Raw genomic sequence first — 21104 nt, 5'->3', positions numbered from 1 at the left:
GGTCGTGTGGCTAGTCTGTGGTGGTTAGATAAAACACGACTGAGCTGATGGTCATATACATGTTCATTCTGATCATTTTAAGTCGCCATGTGGAGGAGTGCTGGTGTGGCTGGTCTGTGTTGGTAAGTTTGTACAAGACTGCGCTGTTGGTCGTGTATATGGTCATTCTGGTCATCTAAAGACGCCATGTGGAGACGTGCATGTGAGGTCCTAAAGGGAGCTCCAGGGAATGTCCCGCACTATCTGAAGACAGGCGGTGTATCTACCTTTGTTCTTTAAAGAACAAATTATGTTTTGTGGAGCTTGCATTTGCTTCTAATATTAGCCACCTCATGGAGTTGGCACTGTGATTAAATTCCTTGAAATGCTTGCACATTTTGGTATTGCTCTTTTTACAACGAAAATTGCTGCGGTGTTCGGCCATGCGTATCTTGACTGGGCGAGTGGTCATGGCCACATAGTAAAGACCGCAGGGGCATAATAGGAGATAGACGCGTTAAGCGGTGTTGCAGTTCGTATGGCCTCGCAGCTCCCAAGAGAAAGTGGGGGTCAATTGAATTGACTTGTATGTTGTTGTGAAAGGGCATACACTACATGACCCACAGGGGTAATGTCCTCTGACTGGGGGTAATTGCCAAAGGGTAGATTGAGTCCATGCTTGAGGTTTCTTAGGTCTGGTCTGTATCAATATGTCCTTAATGTTCTTCGACCTCTTAAAGGCGAACCACAGTAGTTTAAAGTCAAGGCCCCCTGTATTTAAGATCTGCCAGTGGCGTTTAAGAGCTTTCTTTACTGAATTTGAGGCTGGTGTAAACGTGGTAACACATGTCAGGGGTCCACGCACCTCAGGGTCCTGTACTCTTCTTTCCAATAGCCCACCTCTATGGTTATTCTGAGCTCTCTTTTTTGCTTTTGTTATCTCCCTATTGGGGTAACCTCTGTCCAACAAATTCCTTGAAAGAATGGTGGACTGTGTCTTGTAATCAGCCAACTTGCTACATTTACGCCTGACCCTCAGGAACTGTCCGAAGGGCAGGTTCTCCCGCAAAGCTTTGGGGTGATGACTTGTGAAATGGAGCAAGCTGTTACGGTCTGTTGCTTTCCTGTTCAAACAAAGAAGGAGCTAAGAGGGAAAATCGAAAGGGTCGCCCTCCACTCAAAATCAACAATACAATAAATGACCCAATCCAATGGCGAGTTTCTGAATCAGTGACTGTAAGGGGGTGCCCGCAAACTCTGACTCCCCACTAGTCTCTTATCCAGTTTCTAAGTAGACCACTGCACTGTCCTCCGCCTAATTTAAGAACCTGTTCTCCCAAGCAACACACAAGAACGTCAAACCAGGGTGCACCAAAAAGTACTTAGTCACACATTCGTCCACTCCCAACTTTGGACATTGCTCAAATTAGAGCCAAAAAATGTGAGAGAAGCAAGTGACCCCTCACGGAAACACCACCAACGGGGTAACTGGTATGCAATTTCCAGACAAGCCCCTGTCTCATCATCGGTGATCACTTGCTTCTCAAAGAAAAAATAAGGAGAAAGGAAAGTAGTGTCCAAAACAAACAACATATCAAGTGACAAATAGTGAATTGCAGAAATGTCTGCTAGTGACAAACCCACATACAAATAATACTAACTGAGTGCATAAAACCACACACACCTGTCCCTTACCAATTTTATTCATAGGGCGGTGAGTGTGTGCTGTATTAAAAAGGCTGGTAGCTAATCATGCCTACCATAACCTGTTGCCAGTGCTGACACGTTTCACTGCTATGTAGCGTTAAAGCAGTTTCTTCAGGGCTGCACTCAAATGCTGCCACTTTTTTTTATTTGGACACTCGTTCTATTGTGTGCTGCCAAGAGAGAACAGGTGGACAAACAAAATTACAAACTTGTAGATCGCACGGGGGCAGAAAATGCGCCAATGGTGCACTAAATATGCTATTACCAGGGGTCAGCCACGCCACTCGTACCGGCCGCTCCGGTTTCATCAAGGTCAATACACACTTCAGATGTAAGTGTGTCCCTTGGTACTGTCTTAAAAATCGGTTGTCTGTGAAAAACGTGGGAAATACAGGGGGTATTAACAAGGGCGTAATCATACTGACTTTCCATCTGCCCCACTGCAGCTGCAGTTGTAAAAAAACACAAGCAGAATTGGCCCAGCCGGTGCCAAGCTCTGCCAGATACTAGCCTGCCGACCTTCAGTGCAGCCCTTAGTACCCTTCGTGTTTACTGTCAAGGGGGACACACATCACCTTTGTCTATCGGTGTCCAACAAGCGCTGTGCATAGTAAACGCCCCACTTGCATGATGTTCCTACTGCCATCAAGGCGAGACCAATCTTCACACATTCATGCCTAACGCCCAAGGCGAACCCAGCCCGTCCGAAGTATCAGTCGCGCTGTAGCGCATCATGCACTCTCTCTCACAATGCAAAAAGTACTTCCCTTCCAAGTGGACAGCTCGCGTCTCCTCACCCTGACGTGCCTGGAAGGCACCTTTCCTCGGCCGTGCCGACAGACAGCCCGTCTCCAATACAAGACGGGAAAAAATCGGAAGTGGGTCACGGCGGGGCTCCGCCCCTCACGAAAAAACCACGTGATACCCGCAACGAATACGGCGCCCCTTTTAGGCTAGTCAATTCATGCAGACATGTATATATAACTCAGCCTACTTGGACCAGCATCGCCCCCAATGTAGAAACAAGGTGCTGTATTAAAGGGGGAGCACGCTGACACCAAACACCACCAAGCTGGTGACCCGAGTTATTACACTACGGAGTATGTGCCCCACTGCACTTGATGTGAATGCATGTACTAACTAACCTCCATATGTCATCCTAGTGGTCATGGACATAGAGTTCCTCAGCTATACCTGATCACACATGTTTAAGGCTACTGGGTAAAGGGTATACACAGCACTATTCAGAACTGGAAGTAAGCACCCCATGTTCCAAGTGGGGCCTAATTCCCTATGTGTTATGTACTGAGGCTATAAGCATATCAAATAGAACGGAGTGCTACCTACACTTTTATTCTGTTCCATTCTATGATTTCATTGAGGCCCATCCTGTCTGATTTCTCATTGTAAATCCAGCGCGCTTCCTTAGCGAGTAAAATCTCATCAATATTAGGAGGGGAACCCCTGATCTTTTCAAGCACTGTCCACTGGAATGTGTGTTTCATTGAAAAACAGTGTTGGACCAGTTTAGTTGTTAATTTACCGGCTTTAATAGTGCTCAAATGCTCCTGTATGCGCACTTTAATTTTTCTGGAGGTAAGCCCGATGTAGTGTAGGCCGCACTGACAGGTTAGCCTATATACCACTTGTGTGGAATTACAGTTACTAAACTGATTATGGAACCACTCTTTGCCCGATGTGAGTGTCACGCTCTTGCTTTTTTTCGTGAGAGGACACACTGAGCATGTACCGCAAGGAAAATGGCCGTTGGGTTTGGTTGAATTGGGATCAGTTTGTGTTGCTGGGGCCCTAGAGTGTACCAGTTTGTCTTTTAAGTTACACGCCCTCCTAAACGCAAATCTAGGAGGAGGCATCTGGAAATTACTGTCTGACAGAATGGACCAGTGTTTGCGGATGGACTGCCGGATTTGTGTAGCCATGGGGTCAAAGGTCATGACCACAGGGATCTCTAATAAAAGAGAGAGGGACCCGAACCTAAAGGGATAGGGTACCAACAAACGACTTTATGTCAAGAAAATTTCCCTTTAGGTAAATCAATTTAACGAACATCAACTTCTCAGTAACGTAGAAGAATAACATATATTTTAGACAAAAACACAATTACAACCATTGGAGACTAGGAAACTAAGAGCAATGCAAAGGTTTAAAAGCATGAGATAACAGTGATTTCAAAATAAGCACAGTTTATTCATACATAAAAATATTGATAAAAATACATAAAAACACAATAAATTTGGGAACACAGAAAATATAGCAAAGGGATGAATCTAAACGCAAATACTCCTACTCAAATTCATACACCTAACAACAGGAAATATACAAAAAGTCTTAAATCAAAGGTTAATAGTATTATTCCCTCCAATTTCAACGCGTTTCGACGGACATTTAGCCTATCGCCGTCTTCATCAGGAAATATAGTCTGTATTCCCAAGCAATCTGTAATCACATAAAAAATGTCTTAGTGCTTTCACCATGGCATTGTTAAAATTAACCTGTACATTAAATCAAAACACAGTATCACTTAGAATAAACCTAGCTCTTGCTCAAATTAACGCAGCCTTTCCATAGTAATCCAACACAAATTATCAGACAAATCAGATCTTTACACACAAAAAGTTATTACAACCACATTTCTTTTTACTTGAATGTATACATCTACATATTAGTAACATACTATTGACAACATAATGGTTATAGAATTCACTTCAGTAATACAAGAACCTGGATAAAATGCAATCTGGTTGTAGCATTTCATATTCTATTTATCCTTATTCAGCATGGTTCATTCTGATGAGTACCAGGTGGTATAATAACCACATCTTATACTGGTTATAAACTAGTGGCTATCCCCCTTTCTCACCAAATATCCAGCGAGAATACCCATACACCCACCTTATATCTTAGGTACGTCACCCTCGTGAGGCGAACAGTTGCTGTTTGCATGGACGTTATGCCCTCTCTCCGTAGGGCTGCAGAGAGATATAACTCCGCAACTAAATAGGGGAAGGACAGAAATTATGTCAAAATATAGATCACTTCGTCTGATTGCATAGCTCTCAGACACCTAATAGTGCAAGAGCAATGTGACCTAACCCTTCTGAGATTAAGTAGCGCACGCGCAAACAAACTTACATTTAAAATCCGAGTTTCAAAGACCCTTTCAAGTTTGAAGCAGATATCAATTCGGCGAAAAATCTCTGTGGGATAACACGAAAACGCATTGTAAGTCAGTTCTGATAAACCTTTTGTTACAAAATTGTCATAATGACCCCTCTTCTTACTTCCATATACTTACATCTAATATAGTAAAATCCAGAGTACTCGCGGTACATTTTTTTGGATATCAGCTAGTATGTCATAGCGGTATGGGCTCCCGGCCGGTTTTATTGCTGAAAAACGAAAGTTCGACCACTTTTAGAAAATTGTTATATTAAAGCTACCTCCATTAGCCCTAATATCGGAGATCACTTACTTAACAGCGCGAAGATCGCGTCACTGAGAACCGACGTTTCCTTGCTCTTGTAGGGTAATAAAAATTCCTCTACGAGCCTCTGTGGGGGAAGATAAGGGGCTACATTCAGTAACACATTAGCGCCACCCACGTCTAATATCCCTATCTCCAACCTGGCATGAACATACCGTGTTTACTGGAGCCACTGACAAACCGCGAGTCCCTCCGCTCGAATCCGGCTGCACACCTATTGCCTACAAAGCTATCTGATTTAAATACTTAAAAGCGCGCCAATTACAAAAGGGTGTGGTGTTCACTTTAATACCCTCCCCGGAAGCACTCTGTTAGAGATTAGAGGACGGGCCACTGAGAGTACTACGTTCCTCGCTGAACTACAATCAGCATAGACATAGAAAAAAGCACACCTCACAGTGCCCAAACAGCTAAGTGTGAGTACACAAAATTGTTAAATTCTATTACGGCTACTTCCAGGAAGAATCGCCGATATTTAATATTATGTATGCTACAGATTCCCTGTCTATTTACTGAATCTCCTAAGTTAGTGGAAAATCCACCACAGCATATTTCTAGCAATAAATCGAGTACATGTCGGAATAATCATGTCTCTCACTCTAACCCTGATGAAACAGTAGTTGAGAGACGTAAACTCGCCAAACCATTTAATGATTACCGTCCTACGTTGCGGGTAGAGCCCCATCGTTTCTGTATATAGAGGGTATATTGAACATCTACTAATAAAAGATGGTAATTTTAGGGGTAAGCTCTATGTGATAAGTGAGCTAATAGACGATAGCAGATTAGGCGATAAGCTCTATGTAATAAATGAATCCTCAAACGTACAACAATCCGGTAATACAGTAAATCACTACTGACCCGAGAGAGTAAATGTAAGGCAAACAACCTATTTGTCACCAATAATACGTTCCCATTCCTCACGGGAATTCAGTCCTTGTCTGACTGTATTAAGAAACGATATATACCACTGTTCTCTTTTTTTACGGGTATTAACCAGGTTACCACCTCTTTTTCCTACCTTCACTCTCTCCAGTATGAACCATCTGAATTCATTTTCTCCATGTTGTTTTTCCAAAAAGTGAGAAACAATCGGGGCAGTGAGCTTTTTTGTTTTAATCGCGGACCTATGTTCCTGGAGCCTGGTCCTTACCTCTCTACCAGTTTCTCCAACATAGTAGAGCCCGCAAGGACACTCCAGCAAGTAGATCACACTTTTGCTTCTGCAATTATTATGAGTTTTACATTTGACAGTTTTGTCATTACAAGTAATTTCAGCTGCCACAATACACTGTTCGCAGATATTACACATGCCACATTTCGTTGTACCCACCACTTTAACATTATCTAGGGTTCTCTGTGTCTCACCCACTTCCTCTCTGTAAGTGTGCACTAACAGATCTCGCAAATTCTTGTTTTTTTTAAAAGCAAACAGTGGTTTTTCAAGGGCATTCTCCTCTTCATGATTTAAAATATGCCAGTGTTTGTTCACCACATTTTTGATTTGGTTACTTATATTGCAGAATTTGCTCACAAACACTACCTTTTTTACTGGTTGTTTCTCTTTAGTGGTTTTCTGTATCAGGGCTTCACGGTCGTAAAACCTAGCTCTCTTCATTGAATGAGACAGCAATTTTTTGGGATACTCTCTCTCTCTAAATTTCTTTTTGAGAACTTCAGCATGTTTATGATAGTCCTTGATGTCAGAGCAATTCCTCCGCAGACGGAGGAATTGGCTAAAGGGTATATTTTCTCTCTGGGATTTGGGATGAAAACTTGAAAAATGGAGAAGAGTGTTTTTCGCCATTGGTTTCGTATAAAGTTCCACTGATAGCACACCTTCAGAGCTCTTAATCGAGATATCAAGAAAGTCCACTCTCGTAGTACTGTATGTGTGAGTAAACTTCAAATTGGGGTCACCTAGGTTAATCCAACATAAAAACTCCTCTAGCATTTCAGTAGTACCCTCCCAAATAAAAAAGATATCATCTATGTAGCGGGCTACCTGTGCCCCAAGTCTGGCCTGCCTTTATGTGGGTAGCTTTGAGTCCAAACATATTGAAAATGAGATGGCACCTTTTTTTGAGAATGTAGCGGGCTGGTAAGGGCTAACTCTATACATTGCAGCACAAATACATTGTTCCCCAAGATGGGAACCTTAAGTTCACTTGGACGTATGATAGACACAAGGCAGTATATCTGGATTTAGACATCGAGTATAGGAGTGGCACCATTAACACCTGTGTGCATCAAAAGCCAACAGATAGGAACTCCTTGCTGTCATATGAGTCTTTTCACCCTAGGGCATTGAGGGACAATTTGCCCATAGGGCAATTTCTGAGATACAGACGAAATTGTTCCAGCACTAACTCCTTTTTAGAACAATCAGAAACATTATCGGCTAAGTTGACCAGTAGGAAATATCCTAAGAAGACAATGAAACAAGCTAAAAAGAGAGCGCTCAATACACCCAGGTGTGCCCTCTTAGAAAAGGTACACAAAGAGAAGGACGAATGTATCCCTGTGGTCATGACCTTTGACCCCATGGCTACACAAATCCGGCAGTCCATCCGCAAACACTGGTCCATTCTGTCAGACAGTAATTTCCAGATGCCTCCTCCTAGATTTGCGTTTAGGAGGGCGTGTAACTTAAAAGACAAACTGGTACACTCTAGGGCCCCAGCAACACAAACTGATCCCAATTCAACCATACCCAATGGCCATTTTCCTTGCGGTACATGCTCAGTGTGTCCTCTCACGAAAAAAAGCAAGAGCGTGACACTCACATCGGGCAAAGAGTGGTTCCATAATCAGTTTAGTAACTGTAATTCCACACAAGTGGTATATAGGCTAACCTGTCAGTGCGGCCTACACTACATCGGGCTTACCTCCAGAAAAATTAAAGTGCGCATACAGGAGCATTTGAGCACTATTAAAGCCGGTAAATTAACAACTAAACTGGTCCAACACTGTTTTTCAATGAAACACACATTCCAGTGGACAGTGCTTGAAAAGATATGGGGTTCCCCTCCTAATATTGATGAGATTTTACTGGCTAAGGAAGCGCGCTGGATTTACAATGAGAAATCAGACAGGATGGGCCTCAATGAAATCATAGAATGGAACAGAATAAAAGTGTAGGTAGCACTCCGTTCTATTTGATATGCTTATAGCCTCAGTACATAACACATAGGGAATTAGGCCCCACTTGGAACATGGGGTGCTTACTTCCAGTTCTGAATAGTGCTGTGTATACCCTTTACCCAGTAGCCTTGAACATGTGTGATCAGGTATAGCTGAGGAACTCTATGTCCATGACCACTAGGATGACATATGGAGGTTAGTTAGTACGTGCATTCACATTAAGTGCAGTGGGGCACATACTCCGTAGTGTAATAACTCGGGTCACCAGCTTGGTGGTGTTTGGTGTCAGCGTGCTCCCCCTTTAATACAGCACCTTGTTTCTACATTGGGGGCGATGCTGGTCCAAGTAGGCTGAGTTATATATACATGTCTGCATGAATTGACTAGCCTAAAATGGGCGCCGTATTCGTTGCGGGTATCACGTGGTTTTTTTGTGAGGGGCGGAGCCCCGCCGTGACCCACTTCCGATTTTATCCCGTCTTGTATTGGAGATGGGCTGTCTGTCGGCACGGCCGAGGAAAGGTGCCTTCCAGGCACGTCAGGGTGAGGAGACGCGAGCTGTCCACTTGGAAGGGAAGTACTTTTTGCATTGTGAGAGAGAGTGCATGATGCGCTACAGCGCGACTGATACTTCGGACGGGCTGGGTTCGCCTTGGGCGTTAGGCATGAATGTGTGAAGATTGGTCTCGCCTTGATGGCAGTAGGAACATCATGCAAGTGGGGCGTTTACTATGCACAGCGCTTGTTGGACACCGATAGACAAAGGTGATGTGTGTCCCCCTTGACAGTAAACACGAAGGGTACTAAGGGCTGCACTGAAGGTCGGCAGGCTAGTATCTGGCAGAGCTTGGCACCGGCTGGGCCAATTCTGCTTGTGTTTTTTTACAACTGCAGCTGCAGTGGGGCAGATGGAAAGTCAGTATGATTACGCCCTTGTTAATACACCCTGTATTTCCCACGTTTTTCACAGACAACCGATTTTTAAGACAGTACCAAGGGACACACTTACATCTGAAGTGTGTATTGACCTTGATGAAACAGGAGCGGCCGGTACGAGTGGCGTGGCTGACCCCTGGTAATAGCATATTTAGTGCACCATTGGCGCATTTTCTGCCCCGTGCGATCTACAAGTTTGTAATTTTGTTTGTCCACCTGTTCTCTCTTGGCAGCACACAATAGAACGAGTGTCCAAATAAAGAAAAGTGGCAGCATTTGAGTGCAGCCCTGAAGAAACTGCTTTAACGCTACATAGCAGTGAAACATGTCGGCACTGGCAACAGGTTATGGTAGGCATGATTAGCTACCAGCCTTTTTAATACAGCACACACTCACCGCCCTATGAATAAAATTGGGTAAGGGACAGGTGTGTGTGGTTTTATGCACTCAGTTAGTATTATTTGTATGTGGGTTTGTCACTAGCAGACATTTCTGCAATTCACTATTTGTCACTTTATATGTTGTTTGTTTTGGACACTACTTTCCTTTCTCCTTATTTTTTCTTTGAGAAGCAAGTGATCACCGATGATGAGACAGGGGCTTGTCTGGAAATTGCATACCAGTTACCCCGTTGGTGGTGTTTCCGTGAGGGGTCACTTGCTTCTCTCACATTTTTTGGCTCTAATTTGAGCAATGTCCAAAGTTGGGAGTGGACGAATGTGTGACTAAGTACTTTTTGGTGCACCCTGGTTTGACGTTCTTGTGTGTTGCTTGGGAGAACAGGTTCTTAAATTAGGCGGAGGACAGTGCAGTGGTCTACTTAGAAACTGGATAAGAGACTAGTGGGGAGTCAGAGTTTGCGGGCACCCCCTTACAGTCACTGATTCAGAAACTCGCCATTGGATTGGGTCATTTATTGTATTGCTGTTGCTTTCCTGAACATAGTGGTCGTCAGGTGTCCATCTTCAACCATGATAGTCAGATCCAGGAATGAGATCTGTGTCGAGCAGGCGGTCATTGTGAAGTGCAGGTATGCGTTGAGTGAATTAATCCAACCGAAGAATTCATTATACGAGTCTTTGTTGCCGACCCAGAAGATCAAGATATCGTCTATAAACCTCTTCCACAATTTTATGTTGGTGTGGTACGGGTTAGTCTGTTGGTGGATATATTGCCCCTCAAAGTCAGCCATATAGAGGCAGGCCACACTAGGGGCAAATGTACTCCCCATTGAGGTGCCCTGGGTCTGATGGTAGTATTGGCCTTTGAACTTGAAAAAATTCTCGGTGAGGGCAAGAGTTGCGCATTCCATGATAAATGCTGGTGGTGTCGGAGAGACCCATGGCTCAGCATTAAGTACCTCCTCAAACACCCCTAGTGTAGCCCTCTGCGGGATGTTAGTGTAGAGGGCCTCTATGTCCAGGATGATGAGGAAGTCTATCTGGGCATTGTTCTCGAATTTCTCCAATAGTCGTAGTACGCCAGTAGTGTCCTGGATATAGGACGGTATATGCTTAACCAAAGGCTGGAGAAAATGATCACATAATTGTGATAGTGGTTCAAGCACAGAGTCTATTCCTGACACTATAGGATGTCCTGGGACTGGTGTGGTCCCCTTGTGTATCTTAGGCAGGACATAGAAATAAGGGACTCTAGGGTCTCTCTTTATTAGGAATTCTGCTTCCTTTTTGCTGATCCAGTCCTGGCATTCAGCAGATTCAACCAGGCCCGAACTTTTAACACTTTAAGCGTTCGGTTGGATTATTAGGGATTGGTGTATAGTACCGTCTATCACCCAATTGCCTAAGACATTCTATGTCATAGTCCGTAGTGTCCATGAGGACCGTGGCTCCCTCTTTGTCCGCCTGTTTGATTGTTATCGATGGGTCATTGGCTAGAGAATCAAGGAGTTGTGTCTCAGTCTTAGAGATGTTAGAACGGTTAATATGGCTGGGGAGGGCCCTGATCTCCTTAAGAACTGCCTGTTCATAGGTAAGGATCTTGTTAGGCACCATCCCACTGTGGGGAGTGAAAGTCGATGCATTATGGAGACCTGAATTCTCAGGAATCTCCCTGGGTATGCCGTCAAAAAAGGCTTTCAGCCGTATTTTGCGGAAGAATTTTTGTAATTCACACATCTGTTGGAAGCTGTTGACTTTGGGAGTTGGGAAAACCAGAGCCCTTTCTGGAGAACCCTCTCTTCATTAGTTGTGAGTTGGCGTGAAGACAAGTTCACTACCAAACTCACTTGTTGGTGGTCTTGCTCCTCATGTCCATTCCTTGAGCCGGAGTGTTCTCCCATTGGACTCTCTTTTCTGGCTCGTTCCCTCGCTTTCGCCCGCGCCCTCTGCCCCAGCCTCTGTCTAAAAAAGGCCGGTTGTCACCTTGTGGGGCAAATTGAGATGGATATTGTGGCCCGTATGGAGGAAGTGGGTGTGGGAACTGTGGGTATTGCCAGTATGCAGGACCTTGAAAAGGGGGTTGTGGATAGTTGTATTGTCCACGTCTCCCCCCTCTTTTTCTACCCCCACGTTGTTGGATAAATCCGTCATCCCCACTGGAGTTGCTGTCACTTTTGGAGCCTCTCCTAGATGACGTCACGCTTGAATCAGATAGGTATCCTGAACCTGGGGGGGACATAATTATCCTTCAGATATGGATAGACCTTCTCTTTAGAGAAGCTTTGGATGTCCTTCTGAAGTTTAGTAACCTTCTGCTTCATGAGGTATTCCTTGTGTTCGGCTAGTTCTTTGTTTAGCTCGGCAAGTTCAGTCTTAAAGCCCGGGTTGGGCACGTCGCTCTTAAGCGCACTCTTGGCTATTTGAATGCGTATAAGTAGTTAATCAGCTAAACGTTTCGCTGTGTTAACCAGCAGAATTAGCAGGTCGTTTGTACATTTCCAGAAATCTGGGACCATTAGATTTTAAACTGGCCGTCCTCCCCAAAAATCCTGGGGAAGTTCTTGACTATGAGACCATTAGGTGCAATCTTGGCCCTGAAGTGTTTGGCCACGAGAGCCTCATGGAGGGTAATCCTCACCCATTCTCTTTTCAAATCAGAAAGAGACTGCCAGTCAGCTGTGTTGCTTCCTGTGGCACTATCAAGTTCAATGCCAAGAATGGAGGGTGTTCTGAGAATAGCTGCTGCATCATCTTCTCCGAAACTAAGTCCTTGTCCATCCATCCTGATGGGGACACAGGGCAGTACAGGTGAAGGTGACTAGTAAAACACCACTCAATTGCGAGTGGTGGGCCAACCTTCTCAAAGAAAGGAAGGTGTCTTGTGGGGGACAGAAAAAATCTTACCCACCTAACCGGTAATCCCACGGTGGTAAGCCGTGCAAAGCAGTGTATACAAAAAAGGGGGAGAAGTCCTGTTGTACGTCTACACCACCTTGGCCACATACCTGCACTTCACCCATACGGCAGTTGGATAATGATCTCCGTCAAAGAGCCCCTCTTAGAGGTGTTGCCCGTTGGGTATTGCACCGCCGACCCAACGAGGAGCATTGCCGATGATGAAGCATGACACCTGCAAGGGTGTGTGAGGCCACTACATCCAACATATTGGATGCCCATCCATAGGTTTCCCTTTGTCTCCTATGCCATCCAAACAACTGTACAGACCTAACACAACCCCCCCTTCATTAGGAACAGCCTGGTACTATATTTTCGTTATGTCCACTTTTCTGCCATATGTATGTATTAATAAAAGGAAGGTTTGGCACTGGCAATATGGTTATTTTCCCAGGTCAAAATGTCAGTTAAAACCAGAACACACCGGATGCAAGGGCAGGCCTTTAGACATGTTTTACAGCAGGTGTATTTTTCAACCCAAAGGGCATCACTTTAAATTGAAAATGGTGTTCAAGTGTGAACAAAGTAGACCTCTCCTACAGTTATCTGCCCATATGCGGGCGGGTGAGTATGGAGGAGACTGCCTCGTAACGCTCGCTATCCCGCTTTTATTGTTTTTACCTTGCCAACATTTAAATCTTTTTAATATTTGCACTTTGGATCAGGGCACATACTAATTTTAAACTGTTGCCGGCAGATATGGTTTTTAGCCAACTGCAAAGATACTCAATGCCACTGTAATTTCTCTGGAGTGTGCTTTCTACTTGTCTGTAACCCTTGGCCCACCGCGGCTTTGCCTCCAGAGGGTCTCCAGACACTCCCCCTTGCTTAGGTGTTTCCAGAGGGTGGGGCAAAGTGCGTTTGATCACATCCTGCCAGCAATAAAGGACACATGCTGAGCCGGACGTGCAGCGGACGCACTCAGCGGGCGCTTTGCTGGCTCACCAAAGGCGCGTCTAAGGCAAGCACCTCTGCGCCCATCCTCGTCCCAATGGCAGCCAGGGCCAGAAATGTTGCCAGTTTCAACCCAAAGTACCAGTACTCTAGGGATGAAATATTGTCTGTCATCACACATGTAAGTGAATGCCATAGAAGCTTGCAATTAGACAAAATATTAGGCTCAGCTACTTGCATAAAATGCAGCTACGAACTTAGAGATGAACCCAGCACCGTCCCTGATCAAGTCCCTAAACTAGATCCAATAACGGACTCCATATTACTACGTTGTGGCCTGGTCAATGTTAGATCATTAGGCAAAAATGCCCTGCATATATGTGACCTGATTCTTAATCTAGACGGCCTCTTCATTATAGAGACATGGCTAAAGGACTGGTCAAACCCAGACATTGTACAATCCCTTCCACCAGGATATACCATATCCAGAAGAGATAGACCTATACAAAGGTGGGGGGGCTAGCAATAATCCATAGGAACATACTAAAATGCTCCACGTTTGACATAGCAGAAATCAAAGGGGCAGAAAGTCTAGGCTTCTGCTTCCAACTAGATAGCTCAGTGTCATTCCCAGGAGCCCTAATCTATCGGCCACCGGGGAATAGCCTTAGGTCTCTAGATACCCTGGGAGAAAGGTGACTTTAACCTCCATTTGGAAGTAGAAGATTTTCCTACTACAAAAAACTTCAGATAAAAGATAGAAACCCTAGGACTAAAGCAGCTGATAATGGCTCCAATGCCCAATGCACGGCACACCCTGGATGGAATCTGTAATAATTTTACAGTTGACCCCCTGGTTACTCTAACCTGGTGGGACCATAAATTAATCCCCTTCGGGATTGGATACACCACTACACATACAGGGAAAATTTCCGGCCACATTTGCAAAACAACCAGAAGAAAATGGAATAAAATGTTAACAAACCCTAACTTGCATACACTGGCGGAACTAGGCAAACCCACCCTAACAGGGGACACCTCACTTGACACGGACCTCTTTCATGACTGGATGGCCTCACTCGCCAATAAATTAGCACCGGGAGCCGTACCCAGTAGCGTTTCTCCTGGTAGAAAATCTGGTCCTTGGCACACCCCACAGCTTAAAGAGCTGCAAGGCTGGCCGCTCGAGATTGAATTGGCATTTTGGAATTCTCCTACCGAGACTGCGGAGTGCGTGGAGGTCCCTGCTCCCTGTGGACCCTGTTTCTGTTGTTGAAGTCTGACCTGCAAGGCTGAAGAGGCGAGAGGAGCGGTGACCGGGACTGCGAGGACCAGCATTCCGTGATCTACAGCTGGTTCCTCTTCCCGGCCGAGCCGCGCCCCCTCTCAGTGCTGCGCCCCCTCTAATTATTATAATACCTCTCGCGGCCCACGCTTCGCGGGAGCCGCTCGAGATTGAATTGGCATTTTGGAATTCTCCTACCGAGACTAAGGAGTGCGTGGAGGTCCCTGCTCCCTGTGGACCCTGTTGCTGTTGTTGAAGTCTGACCTGCAAGGCTGAAGAGGCAAGAGGAGCGGTGACCGGGACTGCGAGGACCAGCATTCCGTGATCTACAGCTGGTTTCTCTTCCCGGCTGAGCCGCGCCCCCTCCCAGTGCCGCACCCCCTCTAATTACTATAATACCTCTCGCGGCCCCCGCTTCCCGGGAGCCGCTCGAGATTGAATTGGCATTTTGGAATTCTCCTACCGAGACTGCGGAGTGCGTGGAGGTCCCTGCTCCCTGTGGACCCTGTTGCTGTTGTTGAAGTCTGACCTGCAAGGCTGAAGAGGCGAGAGGAGCGGTGACCGGGACTGCGAGGACCAGCATTCCGTGATCTACAGCTGGTTCCTCTTCCCGGCCGAGCCGCGCCCCCTCTCAGTGCCGCGCCCCCTCTAATTACTATAATACCTCTCGGGGCCCCCGCTTCCCGGGAGCCGCTCGAGATTGAATTGGCATTTTGGAATTCTCCTACCGAGACTGCGGAGTGCGTGGAGGTCCCTGCTCCCTGTGGACCCTGTTGCTGTTGTTGAAGTCTGACCTGCAAGGCTGAAGAGGCGAGAGGAGCGGTGACCGGGACTGCGAGGACCAGCATTCCGTGATCTACAGCTGGTTCCTCTTCCCGGCTGAGCCGCGCCCCCTCCCAGTGCCGCACCCCCTCTAATTACTATAATACCTCTCGCGGCCCCCGCTTCCCGGGAGCCGCTCGAGATTGAATTGGCATTTTGGAATTCTCCTACCGAGACTGCGGAGTGCGTGGAGGTCCCTGCTCCCTGTGGACCCTGTTGCTGTTGTTGAAGTCTGACCTGCAAGGCTGAAGAGGCGAGAGGAGCGGTGACCGGGACTGCGAGGACCAGCATTCCGTGATCTACAGCTGGTTCCTCTTCCCGGCGAGCCGCGCCCCCTCTCAGTGCCGCGCCCCCTCTAATTACTATAATACCTCTCGGGGCCCCCGCTTCGCGGGAGACGCTCGAGATTGAATTGGCATTTTGGAATTCTCCTACCGAGACTGCGGAGTGCGTGGAGGTCCCTGCTCCCTGTGGACCCTGTTGCTGTTATTGAAGTCTGACCTGCAAGGCTGAAGAGGCGAGAGGAGCGGTGACCGGGACTGCGAGGACCAGCATTCCGTGATCTACAGCTGGTTCCTCTTCCCGGCCGAGCCGCGCCCCCTCTCAGTGCCACGCCCCGTACACACATAAGTGTGAATTGCTAACGCGCATCGCGGGACGCGCGTGGGAGTAGCCCGGGGATAAGCCCGGGCAAAGGGCGGGCCCTCTGAGGCCCTTTGAGACCGAGTGAGGCGGGGCAGGGCCTACTCATTTCGAGCTATTGCTTTTATAGATATCTGTCTCCTGATGGCACAAAGTCCGGGGCAATTGTTGCTCGAGAAGGCTGGGTGTAGTTTTAATGGCCCACTTGATAATTACTTTACAAAGGCTCCCGTTGACCAAGATAAGGAGAAAACATTGGCAGTTCGTAGGGCAGAGCGTCGTTGCTCCGTCGAAAGTATTAAGAACAAAGCTTCTGCCGTTTCTCCACCCAAAGACCTTTCGCTTACTCTTGGTGGTACTTCTTCCAATGAAGATCCTTTATGCTTGGAAAGTTTTCCACTTTTGTTACGGGACTGCACTCCAACACCCTTGGGCAATACAGTTCAATCTGCAATACACATTTCACCCCCTAGATAGATATTGCCTGCTGTTGACTTGCCTACCCGGCTTCCGGCCCCGCCTAAGCAAGATCCAAGCAAACAGAGGAAACCTGTGCAGGCTAAGAGTCATGGTCCACCGCCTGCAAAAAGAAGACGGAAGGGGGGGGGGGCTTTGCAAAAGCCTAAGGTTAGTCATTCGGACTTTGGTAAATCTTCTAAAGCTAGTAATAGTACTGCTAAAAACTCCGTTGTTTATCAATCCAACAAGACAATCCCGATTACCTTGCTACCTTTGCCACCAGCTGTCCAACCAGTGAATACTATTGTTCTAATTGATGTACCGGATGACCCTTCCCAAATGGATGTTTCCACCGTTGCTTCACTTGACAATATGGAACACTTAATTAGGTCCTTCATTTTACCTATTATAGAGAGACTGAGGAGGGTGGAGAAAAAGCTTGAAGCGATTGAGGCGGCAGTTATTAATCACCAGGGTCCATCTAAGGTTGTGGTGAGTGGGGTTCCAGAACCATCAGCTATGGTGCCTACGTGCACACTTGGTGCCTCAAAAGGTACTGTTCAACCAATCAAATCAACTATTTCTAAACATCAAAAGGCTCCATCTCCTAAACAGATTATTAGTTCAGTCCCTACAACAGTAATTGTAGCGGTGACAGGAACTGCAAAACCTTCAATGGGGATTTCCCAACAGTCTACAAGGGGTCCATCTAGTCACACCAGGCCACCATCTCGTAGAATCCCCCAAGTAGAATTGCCCCCCGAAGCCGCCCCGTATGTGGTTGTTTTGATGGGGGTCCCTAGCTTACCAACAAATAAGAGGGAGGGGTATTTCCAGCTTAAAAATAAGATCATGCACTGGTTAGCTCAATTTAGACCCATATCACATGACATCAATGGTGATATTGTGCATGTTAGACGACTCCCCTGGTTGGGCAGTAGGGTTAAGGATATGGATGGCGACTTAGTTGTCATAAATTTTAGAGACCCTCGAGCTGTTACCTATATTTTAAATTGGCCCCAGGGTGGAGGTAGTAATTCTATTATACCACGCCCCTTGACCTACTTTTATCCTAGATTTCTGGTGTTTCCCCCTAACCACATTGGCGTTCACTCACCCAACCAGATTGCTCCCTTAATGGCCTTTAACTCTGGGTTCCCGCCAGAACCTCCACATTATCATCCTGTTGCTGACCCCTTTGGGTGGAGCACGGTACCTCCTAGGTCCTGTAGAAATCCCAACAGGAGGATGGAACACTTGAGACCTTTTACACCCTTGGAGACAGTAAACAGGTATGATGTTTTCTCTGGTTTGGATAATTGTGACTGAAGACCACAGAATGACCACCGTAAGGTCGGTCATACCAATGTAACTCAAACGGAGGAAACTGAGGGTGGTTGTCAGCCGGGAAAAAAAATATTAAATCCAGTGCTGGAGAGCTTAGGCACAATTACTCCAAACACCCTAGAACCTATCACACAGAGTGATGATTGTGATCCAATATTGAAGCCTACTTTTTTTGTAGAACAAGTGGTCCAAGTTTTGATGCCATCTAGGTTCAACCAAGGGGGAGATGTTATCGAAGCAGGAGGTGTTTTGAATACAAGGCAGGTGACTGGTGACCCCGTTTCTCCTGTGGCAAGCCCTAATTTATGGGCTTGTAATAGTGTGGCTTCGAATCTGGGGGCACCACCAGTAGGGGAAAACCAACATCAGGAGGGGGAAAGATCAACCATGAAACACAAAATAACTTTAATATCTTGGAATATAGCTGGTCTGACCAAAAATCTTTCTGACCTTGATTGGTCCAATTATATAGACTCTTGTGACTTTTGTTTGTTCCAAGAAACTTGGACCCTTGAAATACCACACAGGGTGGGATACAGGACTTACAATATCGCGGCAATTCCATCAGCCAGAGGTAGACCATCGAGGGGGCTCACAATTTGGATTAGTGTGTCCTTGGAGGTAAAAATTACACAATTAATCATAGACTCCGCTGATATACTAGGTCTCTTAGTTAACTCGAAGGATGGAAGGCGTATTGCAGTGTTTAATGTTTATAATCGTCCTTGTGGGTTATCGAAAGAATCTGCAATTATCGATAAACTGGATAAATTCCTTACTGATTTTGTAGAGGTGCCTAGTAGTATAATAGTATGTGGTGATTTTAATTGTAATTTTGAACCAATCATAGGGTTTGGAGATGTTTTTTCAGATGAGGACAGGGCCAATAATATCCCCCCCTTATCATATACGGAGGGTGTGTGCTGTACGACCCTAGCTACCCAGATTATGAGACTGGTATCAGTACATGGTTTGAGGGCCTGCAATGGCCGTTTTCCAACAGATTCTCCGAAAGCACCAACCTTTGTTAAAAATAATCATCGTAGTCGGATTGACTATATCCTGGTATCTTTCGATATCTGGCCCTTCCTATCAGACTTTGTAATTGACCCTAGATATGAAAGTGACCATCGCCCGCTGCTTTTGTCAATGGACTATGGATTAGTCCCTAGCTCTAGGATTCCGATGGAACAAAATATGCTGGATAATCCAACTACTGCTGGCCCCTTATTAAGTAACAACAGGCGATCACTTAAATGGGCTAGCTTATTAAGTAATAAGGAGGCATTATCCAACATCTATTCACTTTTTGTGGATATTTTTGCCAAACATCTGCTTCAACCAGTAGAGGGTGAGGCTTTCATCAATTTGCATAATGAATTCTTTAAAGCCTTAGTACCTCTTGTGACGAAAATGCCGCATAAAAAAAGGTTGCATAAAATTAGTTCCATTGGCATTAAACCATGGTACAATAAAGAATGTCGTAATTGTAAGAGCAAACTCCTAGAGGCAATCAAGAGCAATACACCACATGCAATTAGGACCCTAAGGCAAGAATATAGGAGGGTGCAGCAAATGGCGAGAACTGATTGGGATGAGGAATGTTGGGAGAGCATGCTAACAGCTGTTAAAGCTAAGGATAATGTGGGTTTCTGGCAACTAGTTGCCAACGAGAATACTGGAGGAAGGTCACCGGATGATGTGTTCATTAATGAACAAACTTGGGTTAACCATTTCACCCACTTGTATAAAGCCCCAGATAGTGATAAAATAGCTGTTGGAAATAGTTCATGGTTGGTGCCATCAACAAATATTATAGAGTTAAGTCTCGAGGAAACCGAGTTAGCAATAATTGCTGTGAAAAACGGTAAAGCCCCAGGCTTAGATAAAATACCTGGGGACTTGTACAAACATGAGACCAGTCTATGGGCGGCATATATAAATAAGCTTTTTAACATATTAGTTGCCGGTGGGAACCTACCACTTAGTTGGCGGGGAGCAGAAATTATTTTAGTCTTTAAGAAGGGAGATAGATATGATCCTTCTAACTATCGTCCCATTTGTCTTTTAGACATTTTACAAAAAATCTTTTCAAGGCATCTTTTAAATCGGATGGATTCATGGATTGATGAGAACGAGATCTTTACTAAGTTCCAAGCAGGTTTTAGACGGAACACAAGTACGATAGATCAGGTTTATAGGTTTTGTTGCATTTGTTGGAAATATGTCCTTTTATAAAAAGGACATATTTATGTAGCTTTTGTTGACCTTAGGGCAGCTTTTGATTTAGTTTTTCGGGATCGTTTATGGGATTGTTTATTTGCATTGGGATTACCAACCTGTATACTCCAGCAGATTGTACGATTACATGACAATAATTTTGCTAGAGTGCGTTGGGGCCCGAAAGGGGAATTAACAGAACCCATACCTATTAGACGGGGAGTCCGACAAGGATGCGTGTTGGCTCCTACACTTTTTTCTCTATTTGTCAACGACATCCCAGAATACTTAGATGGGTGTAGTAACGACTCCCCAAAGCTGAATGGTGCGAGGGTCCCCTCCCTTTTATTTGCGGACGATACAATCCTGATCTCGCAAACGCCCATGGGCCTTCAAACCCTTTTGAACACTTTTAAAGCATACTGTGACTCAAAAGGCCTTGAAATAAATACGAAAAAAACCAAATGTATGTCCATAAATCCACATGAATCTTTTAAAGGGCAATTCTTTTTAAATAGCCAAAGGCTCGAACTGGTTTCAAACTTCTCGTACCTGGGTGTTTCCCTAGATTCAAAAACCTCATGGAGCACGCAAATTGAAAAGAGTAAAACTATATTTAATCAGAGCTCTTTACCCATTATAAAGCGCCATGGGGCAAGTCTAAGCAAGTCCATTTCACAAGCACTAGAAGTCTTCAAATTTAAGGCTCAATCTGGTGCTTTATATGGAGCAGAAATCTGGGACATAAATGCAGGTAACATCTTTACGATTAGTGAAAACAATTTTTTTAGAAGGCTTTTGAGATTGC

The sequence above is a fragment of the Lissotriton helveticus genome, chromosome 3_1 (genome assembly GCF_964261635.1).
Source record: "Lissotriton helveticus chromosome 3_1, aLisHel1.1, whole genome shotgun sequence".
NCBI lineage: Eukaryota > Metazoa > Chordata > Amphibia > Caudata > Salamandridae > Lissotriton > Lissotriton helveticus.
The sequence above is the reverse complement of the archived record's forward strand: the minus strand, read 5'-3'. Positions refer to the sequence as shown.